Here is an 11,084-nt window from a genome sequence, read left to right on the forward strand (position 1 = left end):
TTTTTGAAGATATAAACCAAAATTATGCCGATTGAACTCATTTTTCCAATTTAAACCTATTTTTTTTATTAAGTTATTCTGCCAATCAAAGCTGATTTTTTTTTTTTTTTGAAATGGCAATCAATAATATTAATGAAACAACAAAAAGAAAGAGGGGAGGACCGACATGGACCGCACCCAATAGTACAGGACGCAAACAAAAAGAAGATAAAAACAGAATACAATTTATGGCGGGAAATAGTCAAACCACTCGAAGACCAATCTCCTCACCCCTCCCCGTTAGCCGATCTCCGAACATGATTTATATCAATAGACGAACCCGGGATTAGATCATCGATGTCGTCAAACATGGCATCAAACCTCCAAGGTGGTGGTGCCCCACCTTTAAGCCAACGGATCACATTCAATGAGTCACCCTCCACTATAGCTTTGTCCAGACTCTCTCATTCAAACCTTTAATGCCATAATAAACCGCTTTAACTTCAGCCTCCGTAGCATGATCGATCCCAATCGGGCCCGAATAAGCCCACTCAACAATTCCACAATCAAAGCTGATTTTGATCAATTTAACCTGATTTTTGATAGATTTTCATCGATTTTATCAAATTTTGCCTATTTTTCAATTTTAATCTATTTTGTCCATTCATACTTTTTTTTATCGTTTTCTATAGATATTTTTTCCCTTTGTTTTCTGATTTTCAGATTTTAAGTTGATTTTTGCCCTTTTCTTGTAAATTTACACCAGACACATTGGAAAACTATTCCACACACCTTATAATTAAATTTAGGAATTGATATTTAGACTATCATATTTTGATAATGACATTACTCAATTTGTTTTATACTTGTTCGATTGGATGTTGGCAGCATCCCTGTAATAATCGAAAATTTTTGTACCGAAAATACCCCTACTTAAAATTTCGTACCCTTTAAAAGGAGAGGGCGTTTTTTACTTTTGGAAACTCATAAGGGTTAAAACTCTTAATAGAAAAGTATAAATACATCCTTTAGGATTTTGCAGAACATAATTCATCCCTAATCGTTTCTGTAGCCCTCGAAGAGAGAAGTTCGTGAGAACGGCATGGGAGAATCGATCGCAGAGCCTTCGTCTGCGAATCCGGGTAAGAACTTCAAGTCTTAATTGTTTACTTAGTTAAGAGAACTAAAGAAAAGAATATGATTATGTGGACCCCGATCCGAGAGAGATGAGGAAATAAGTCCCTACATCCTCTGGATCTCCACATGAAAGAGAGCTCTGCCAAGGAACTCTCGAAACGGATGTCACCCTCATAGCATAGCACGAGTAGCGATGTAAATGAGATACCTCTCGATTCGGGAGCAAGTCCAGATTCGAGACGTATCTAAATAAACTCAGAGTCGCCATCTATGGATAGGCCATGGAACTCAAAAACCAAATCCTCTGTGCAATGGATAACCAGAAATATATATGGGTTCGTGCCTGATTACGAATGGAGAAGGTCCGAAGAGCACCCCCAATTCGTCTGAGTGGAAGCACTTGGTCTCTTATGCCATTTTTTATTAAATCTAAAGAGTTTTGGGCAAAATCATGTCAAATGAGAACAAATATCCCTGAGTGGACGTCTACCTAATCATGCATGACTCGGGGATGAAATAATAAACACATACAAAATAAAATAAAAGATGTGTCACCTAAGCACAGCTAGGTTATGAGTGACATGCCTAACTGGTGTCTAAGTTCTGGTGGATAAACACACGCATGCTACAGCTAAAGGTATAAAGTCTGTACAAGAAAGTAAGAAAATACAACAAACATACAATATAATAACACAACAAATCCTAAACTCTAAACGATTTAACCCGAGTCTTTAAATGATTTGATATTCATCTAAAGAAGCCTACGTATCCCCGCCTCCACAAGAATCAGAGTCATATAGTTCTTCACAACTATTCTAAGCTATGATGCCTAAGACATCTAGACCTCTATCCTATACTTGATCTAAAAGACCGGACTGATTATTAAAGCTTCTTGTGCAATTATTTAAATTCCAGTGGATTGTGAATTTTAGAACACCCTATATGTCCTAACTAGATGTAGGTTAGCCATAAACTAATGCAGGTGGTTCTTACAACCTACGTGTAACTAGGCTGTGCGTCCTAAGAAAAACAAAGGGTAGACTAGCGCATCTTATTCTAGTCATCAGTCGGCGATGTGGATCGCCAACTGACCAGACGGAGGCGCTCCTATAACTCTAGGACAAACCCCTAACTCTAAAACAATCACAAACAAGCACACAACAAATCAAAGGCTAAACCCTAACTCTAAAATAAAAAACTCTAGGACAAAGTCCTAACTCTAGAGGAAAATCTTTTTGAAATCAAGGCTGTAAAATTGTTTATTCAAAAAGGTTTAAAATGCTATTTACAAAAGTTTGGCTGGACTTGGGATAAAGATCCCAAGCTGCACTACGTACCTCGTGGAAGAGGATCAAGCCAACGTAGTTCGAAACGAACTCTCCTAATACGCTATAAAACTCAACACTTTAGCTGATTTAAGGTTTATTAATGTTTTTGATATTTTTAAAGTTTTCAAATGTTTTTGAGTTTCAAATTTCTAATGTTTTTGAATTTTAAAGCTTTTCTAATGCTCTGGACCTTTAAATGCTTTTAATCTTAAAGGGAACACGCAAGCACAGCCACAAACTAGGGCAAAGCCCTAAATCCAAAGGGGAAACCTCGAACAAGCAACTAACGCCTCAAAGAGACGATCCACAACAAGTAACTGGTGTCCCAAGAACAGAGAAAACGATCTAAAATCCCAAGCAAGTAATGCTCCAATAAGACTACGCGAGTCTCAAACAAAGAAGAATAACCACAACTCTAAAGGAGAAACTCCTAACTAAAACACTGAAGAAGAGGTACAACTTAAAGAGGGACTCTATATATAAGGCAAGGCATGTCTCCTACAGGAAAACTCTCTACCAAACTAAGGTAATCTCCCTAAGGGATAGACTCTAAACAACAAGGCTTGTCTCTGAAGGAGAATTGTTTTTCGAGACGAAACATGCCTCCTAATGGGGCTTTAGATGACTCTTTCATTCCCTTGCAATGAGGAGCGATAACCACTATCTTAAGGTAAATGTCTAAAATACTAAGAGAGTCTCTATAAAAGGGAAGAAAGAAATAGGGGTTGCTACAAGGACTGAATAAGTCCCCTAAAGAATGGCTTGGGCTAACGCCTTCATCGCCTTCTAATAAATCTCTGCAACATTTTGATAAGGACAAGTATCATACCACGATAATATTAATATGAGTGAGTTAGAGCTTCTAGCAAAGACAATGTCTCTCACAAATATACTTAGTCTATTTATGCCACTAAGTGATCATAGGGCACTACACCAAGTGTAATTATAAAGTCAGACCTTTAAAATAATCACTCTGAAAATACTGTTACCAAAAAGTATAATATTTATACATCAAAATTCCCATGCAAAATAATAACTCTGATTGACATATACATATGCAATTGTTATCTTTACCTTAAAGATTACACCAAGAGCATTTCAATCAAAATTTCTATGTTTGATTCTAAGGTTTTGATGACTATGTGAAATGCACAATAAAACTTTTAGTATTACCTACCCAAGTGCATAATTAAGCACCATTGTAGGAAGAAATATAGCAGATTTTTATTGAATAAAACACTTTTAGTAAACCAACAGTAAAAAAAAATTTCTTAAAAAAAAAACTAAAAGCATACTAATCCAACCAACTCTTTATGAAGTGATCATCAGTTTTCTTGTGTATGCCATCAAGCTATCAAATTTGAATCATTGGAATTATAAATTTTGACAATATGAAATATCCAATTTTCACTTAATAAGAAGAATTAATCATTGGAATAAACTAATTTGACAATATGAAACATCCAATTTTCACTTAATGGGATAAATTAAGAGCCATTCAGAGAAGTCTAGGGACTACTAACTTTCAGACTACATCTCCTCTATGTCTATATTAGTTTATTAATTTCAAACAGTTATAAACAAGACAAGGTGTGACTTATAACCACTATGAGCCTTACCAAGACTCAAAATCCAAGGGAAGACTGTCTATATTAGTTTATTAATTTCAAACAATTATAAACAAGACAAGGTGTGACTTATAACCACTATGAGCCTTACCAAGACTCAAAATCCAAGGGAAGACCTGCTATGAGCATCACCGTAACTCGACAATAGAGGAGCTGCTATATGCTTTACCATAACCCAACGACACATGAACTGCTATGAACACTATCTTAACTCAACAATAAAGGAGCTGCTATGAGCATCTTAACTCAACAATAAAAGAGAGATTGTTATATACAAAAGAAGGGGCAACTAATGGGCATTTCTATGACTCACTAGGGAAAACTACTATTGTACGCCATTAGAGATCAGTCCACAGAAGGGAGCAACTACATGAATACCATTGCATTCTTTTCCAACTAAAACTCCCATTACATCTCGTTGCTACACTTTAAATAGATTAATGCAAGAGTAAAAATGTTCAAGCTAGTTCACTAACTAGTTTAGAGACTCACAAACTCATAAATAACTTGGTAGCTCACAAATATATTAACTAGCCTATGACTAACATACACAGTCTACCAAAACAGCCATAGCTTTTTAACTACTGCTCCAAATTTCGACCATGAGTACTTGTTGGAAAGATCTCAAAAATACCTAAAACTTTTTAGTTCACCATTTTCCCTAATTCTATCATTTGCTAACCCAAAATGCGATTAAAAAAAATCAGAAGCTTATAGCGGGAATTGCACCTGCATCACAGGCCCCACTATCTACCCCTGTTTCTTTATATCTAATCTTTGAACCTTGACAAAGAATCAATAGCCTAGTTTATGCAACAATTAGGCAAAAGTGAGCCATTATCACAAAGAAAATCTCTTCAGCCGTTGATAGTCCAAGACTTAAAAAAAAAACGAGTGTAAAGCAAACGAAACAAAGCCAAATGTTTTGCCATATTGAACATTCATTTAAAGTCCATTTTTACAATGAAAACCACTCACAAACCATCATTTTTTCCTATTTGTAATTTTATCAAATGAATAAAGCTTCGTGAAAACCCATCCATGCAACTGTAAATAAAGCTAACCAAAAAAGACATAAAAAAAACTAACTTTATTCATCTAAATGATATCCCATCTTTTACAATAATAAAATCTATAAAGATAACACAATGAGGATCTAAAAAAAAATTCATTAATCACAGCTCTAGTATAAAGCAAAATCCATTGAAACACCTCATATACCAATTCCCAAACAAAATGTCTGATTTCTAAAACAAATTTATTATCACAACCATACACAAAGAAAAATCTACCATGGAGTATAGATATTGAAACAAAACTTGTTGAAATATTACCTTATTATGAACTATGCTTTCTATAAAATTATTCATGCAGAATCAGATAACAAGAACAACATTTCTCAAATAGGAATCGTGATCTATAATAATAATAATAATAATAATAATAATAATAAATAAATAAATAAATAAATAAAAAGAACACAAGAAAGTAATTATGGACAGATAGATTTGCAAATTGTGATTTAATTGATATCACTATTTCATAATGAATTTTTCTTCAAGATAAGGAACATGACCAGGCAGATTCACACATAGTGCAGTTATGAGACTAAAATCTCAACCAAATTCAAAAGAACCACACTCAAATTAAGTTTATTGACTGAATACCTTAGAATCAATTATGCAATTTTGAACCAAAAAAAAATCATACCTGAGTTTTGCTAACTTTTGTGTTTATCTTAACCTCTTTTTTTGCTCTCAGTCTAAATTTGCAATCTTCAATAACATTCACCAGCACTCTCTTCTTGCCGGAGCAGCAGCAACATGTACAGAGTTCTGAAAATGACTAGATTTGCATATGATTGCTCGAATTTGATAGAGATCCCATCGGATCAGGGCCAAAGAAGGAATAAATTTTGAAGAAGATGAATGAAGAGCTTAGGGTTTGTAATTGGGGATTTCAGGTTTAGAACCTAAAATATAAGATCAAAGGATGAAAAAGAATCAAGTTTTCGAAGGAAATCAACACAGAGACTAAAAAAAGAAAAGGATCGGTTGAAGCTTGACCGGAAATTATGCCGAAAAATGGCCGGAGATTGGCCGAAAAAATAGAAAATGAATTAGGGTTCTAGGGTTGAAAAAAAAGAAGGCAATCTCGTGTAGGAAGAGGAACACAGCAATTTGAAGAAGAAAGATCAGTCTAAGCTTGACCGGAACACGACCGGAATAGCGCCTGAGAAGAAGAACTTGCGTCGAAAAATATGGGGAAAAGCTAGGGTTCTCTCAAGAATCTCTCATTCTCTCTCTTTTAAGCAAAAATGAAAACCCTAAAAAAAATAGCTTCTAAGAGAAGCCATGACCTCTATTTATAGCTTTTTCCCAATAAATTTCACCCCCTATAAGTTTGTGGGACAACCCACTTTAGTATATTATTTGCCCTTGGCTTTGGTTACATAGGGTGGCCCATGTAAAAATTTTAATGAGATAAAAAAAAATTCGTGCTTCTCTGGTTACCCAGGGACACCCTCCTGCAGCAAATTACCCATGTTTTATTCCCACCAGGCCACCTTCTAGTCAGGATAATGCACACCCCTTCTGCAACTCTAAATTCACACAACACTACCTACCCCTCTCGTTTGCTATGCAAGCCGCGACGGATTTTTCTGAAATTTTAGAGGGACCTAAATGGGACCCTGACCTATGCTAGGACTGATTTTGGGACATCATATTCACCTATTTAAATGATTTTTTAACAAAAGCAAGGGTTTAGGGTTCGGTCAAAATGGGGTGTCTACAGATTAATCTGTTAAGATTGGTGTGTGTATTGATCTAGGGATGGATTCATAGATCCCTAAGAGAATAGAATTTAGAATATGGAACTAGAATATTTAGGGTTTAGATCAATCCCTAAAAAGCTTAGATTAATTATGATAAACAAATTTGAGATCTTTGGAGCGTGAAATTGGATTAGATGGATTCCTCTCGTCGATACGAATCCAACGGATCCAACCACGCGTGAATTGGAGTTAAAACGAGAAAGTTATGGCCTTCTGAAATTTTCGGGATGAATTTGGAATTTCTGCTGAAAAAACCCAGTCCGCGACCTTAGGACTTTCGAAGGAGTACTAGTAGAATTGGTTCCCTGGCTTGTATCTTCGGAAGGCTCTTCGGACTTCCTAAGGTACACTAGCCAGACGTCAGAATGCTGAAATTCTGCGAAACTTCAAAAAATCATAACTTCTTCGTTTCTTGTTTGTTTTTTACGCTCTTGTACTCTACGGACATGCCGGAAACGCGTTATTTCTGTTAAAAATAGTTTCAAAAAGTTTTGGAAACTCTATAATGATGCTAATTCCAGAATACTAAAAAGAACCCTAGGGTGGGTTACCGTGTCTTTTTCGATTGGACACCAAAGAGTGTCTTGTGTCAGTGAAAAGGGTAGATACGCCTAATAAGACTCATATTAATGATGGAACTCATGGTAAATACTCATACTATTGATTGTAGGTAACCAAAGTGTACCGTGAAAAGGATTTCGAACTTTAATCGAGGTGAGTAATAAGGGACTATACTGATGGGTTATCCCAAACCCTTTTTGACATTATTCTTATTGTTCACATGCTTTACTGTGTGAAAACCAATTTAGATTATTGATTATTGCACCCTATTGAATATTAAAAACCATGATACCTTATAGATTGAGACTATACACCCATTATGAACCTTTTTGAACCACATGCAATTGAATACCTACAACTTCTGAATATCGAATCAATTTTTTCTTGGGATGCTAGTTTATTTCTGGACCCTTAGCCAATGGGGGAATGCATAATACCTTTGGCACTTAGATACCACTGGCCAGTGTAATTACCGTCATATAGTAAACAGATATCGAATCAATAAACATAGCACTATCGATGTCTCAAGAAACTCTGATCTATCGAATTTGACACCCATATCGAATATTGAAAATTGAATGATGCCTTGTTTCTGAAATTGATGCCCATTGAACTACTAATTACAGTTATCATTGAATGCCTTACCGTCTTTGATAGCTTTTGCTTTTGATGCCATATCTGTTAGTGTAGTTTCTTATTACATCACATGAGCGTGTTTAGCTCACCCTTATTTAACAAATTTCAGATCCTGAGGCGTGATTCCAGCTTGACGTCTGAGCAGCGAGGGAGATTATTTGAAGATTCAACTATTTACTTTGTTTAGTTTTATTAGTGAGTATTAGTTAGTTATGGTTTTGCTTTATCTCTTTAGTATTGGGTCAAGATGAGTTGAATAATGATTGTAATGGAATAAACCATTTATGATTGAATAAGGATTATTTGAGTTGGATTTAGTTATTTTGAGCATGATTTTGTATATTGCTAGCATTGCATGCCTGTGGAGTCTACTTTACAGGTGTGTGGCATTGTTGTGTTCCAAGCCATGGAAGGTAGTTTGGGGCGTGACAATCCCGAGGATCATAACAACCGTTAAAAATTAATTATGAAAATGTAGAACAAAGTGAATACTTCCAAGCACAAAATATGGTTGTATATATATATATATATATATATATATATATATATATATATGAGAAAACGGTTCCTACACATATGTGTAGAGAGTTCTCTACACACTAGCTTAAAATACAATGGGGACCCACATTGTTTGGGTGATCCAAGCCATCAATTTTAAAGGCCCTCACATAGATAGGGTGTCTACAAAAAATCAGATCCATAGGATCATCCAAACCCTACGATTTGTGGAGGTAAAATGGATGTCTTTAAACCTTCACAAATTAGTCCATTTTTTGCCTCCACAGTTCGAATGGTTAGGATGATCCTATGGATTTGATTTTTTGTGGACACCCTATCTATGTGAGGGCCTTAAAAATGAATGGTTTGGATCACCCAAATAATGTGGCCCCCACTGTATTTTAAGCTAGTGTGTAGAGAACTTATCTACACATATGTGTAGGAACCGTTTTCTCTCTCTCTCTCTCTCTATATATATATATATATATATATATACAACCATATTTTGTGCGCGCTTGACCACACCAAGCTTAGGTGCGGTCGAGGGCCCAAAACTCATGTGGGCCCACATTGTTAGGATGATCCAAAGCATTTATTTGCAAGGCCCTTACATAGATAGGGTGTGTACAAAAAATCAGCTCCATAGGATCATCCTAACCCATCCAAAAGTGGAGGGCAAAATGGACAGACATCATTTGCCACAAATCTGCCCATTTTTTCCCTCCACTTTTGGAGAGGTTAGGATGATTCAATGGAGCTGATTTTTTGTACACACCCTATCTATGATGGGGCCTTACAAATGAATGGTTTTGATCACCACAAAAAACGTGGGACCCATGTGTTGGGCCCTCGACTGCATATAACCTTATATGCGGTCGACCGCACACTCCTTTTCCTCTCTCTCTCTCTCTCTCTCTCTCTCTCTATATATATATATATATATATATATATATATATATATATATATATATATATATATATATATATATATATATATATATTAAACGGTTTAAATTTCTCATATACAAAATTCATGAAATGTCTTTTTTTTAGGATTTTTACTAGGTAAGTCCCTAAAGTTTATAAACTGACATCCGAAGGATGTTACAAAAATATTTACCACTCAAAGGAACCATACTGGTAAAAAGACTATTTTGTTCCTTTTCTTTACTTTTAACCTTTTATTGGATTTTATTCTCTCTGCCACTCTCTTTCGTGTCTTTGTTCTTCACCCTATTGCTAACAGGCCATTTGAAGATAACCATTGTCTTCCTTGCTTCATCAAGTTATCGTCGCCCTCCAAGTTGTTCGAGTTGCTGTCGCTTGCTGCTGCCGCCCTCCAACATCATTGAGTTGCTCCCATTGCCTTGTGACAAAGGGAAGAGTCACCAAACACCTTCGACGTCTTGCCATTGCTTGGCGCCTCCTTCGTCTGTAGAAGAAGGGGAAGTGGACGAGGAAGAGGAATGAGAACTAGACAGAGAAGGAGAAGAAGAAGAAAAAGAAAGAAAGAAGAATAAGAAAGGGAGTGGGCTTGTAGCTCAATAGTTGAGGCTTTGTTTCTCGACCTTGACGTCGCAAGTTCGATCCCAGCTTACCTACAAAAAACGAATAAGAAAGAAAAGGGGAAGAAGGAGTAGTAGTAGGAGGAGAATAACGTTCAATAAAAAAAATCATATCCTTTCAAAAATATTGTGTTCAGTCAACAAAAAAATTGAGTAAAATTAACCAAAATCTGTTTAAATTGACAAAATGACTTAAATCAATAATGGGACCAACAGAGAAAAAAAGTTTAGGGCAGCAACCAGCTACCAAGAAGATCTCACGGAGGACAGATTTCTCGACGAAAACGGCGAGAAGAACAAGAGATTTCAAAGCAGGAATGGATCAAGCCCAAAGGCTCTGATACCTTGTGAACAGAACAAACAAGAAGAAGAGAATTTCTATAATATAAATCTTGTATATTCTATTCATGAGCTACATGTATTTATAGATATTACAAAGGTATAATCCCTTAACTAAGGGAATACAAAAAGGAAAATGAGTATGTACAGAACAAAGCAACAAGCTATTCATAGAATGTGTAGGCTGTGTAGTTGACATTGCTGAACAAGGCAAGAAGCCATACATTGCCGTTAACATAAATCACCCAAAAATGATTTAAATCAATAAATTTGGTATAAATCGACTAAAATAGTTGGAAATTAACAAAAAAGACAAAATTTTATCTATTTAAATTGATTTTTACCGATTTAAACCATATATTCCAATTCAAATCGATTTTTTTTTTCGATTTTAGTTATTTGTAGATTAGAAGCAATTTTGATCGATTTATTCTAATTTTTGAAGATTCAACCTGATTTTCTACTATTTTCACTGATTTAGTCAATTTTTGTCACATTTCTAATTTTAAGTCAATTTTTCCGATTCAATTTATTTTTTGCCAATTTCTACATTTCTACTGAGTTTTGGCATTTTGTC

General features: G+C 35.4%; 1 long non-coding RNA gene across 1 annotated transcript; it reads left to right on the forward strand.

Moving 5' to 3' along the window:
* Nucleotides 1-1,049: 1,049 nt before the first annotated feature.
* LOC143889438 (uncharacterized) lies at nt 1,050-10,592 on the forward strand. The gene is made up of 3 exons (XR_013254840.1): nt 1,050-1,121; nt 8,215-8,300; nt 9,850-10,592. It is a non-coding gene; the product is annotated as an uncharacterized LOC143889438 (long non-coding RNA).
* The last annotated feature ends 492 nt before the right edge of the window (nt 10,593-11,084 follow it).

This window comes from Tasmannia lanceolata, unplaced genomic scaffold, assembly GCF_043159265.1.
Source record: "Tasmannia lanceolata isolate RefF3 unplaced genomic scaffold, GAP_Taslan_0.1 ptg000013l, whole genome shotgun sequence".
Lineage (NCBI taxonomy): Eukaryota > Viridiplantae > Streptophyta > Magnoliopsida > Canellales > Winteraceae > Tasmannia > Tasmannia lanceolata.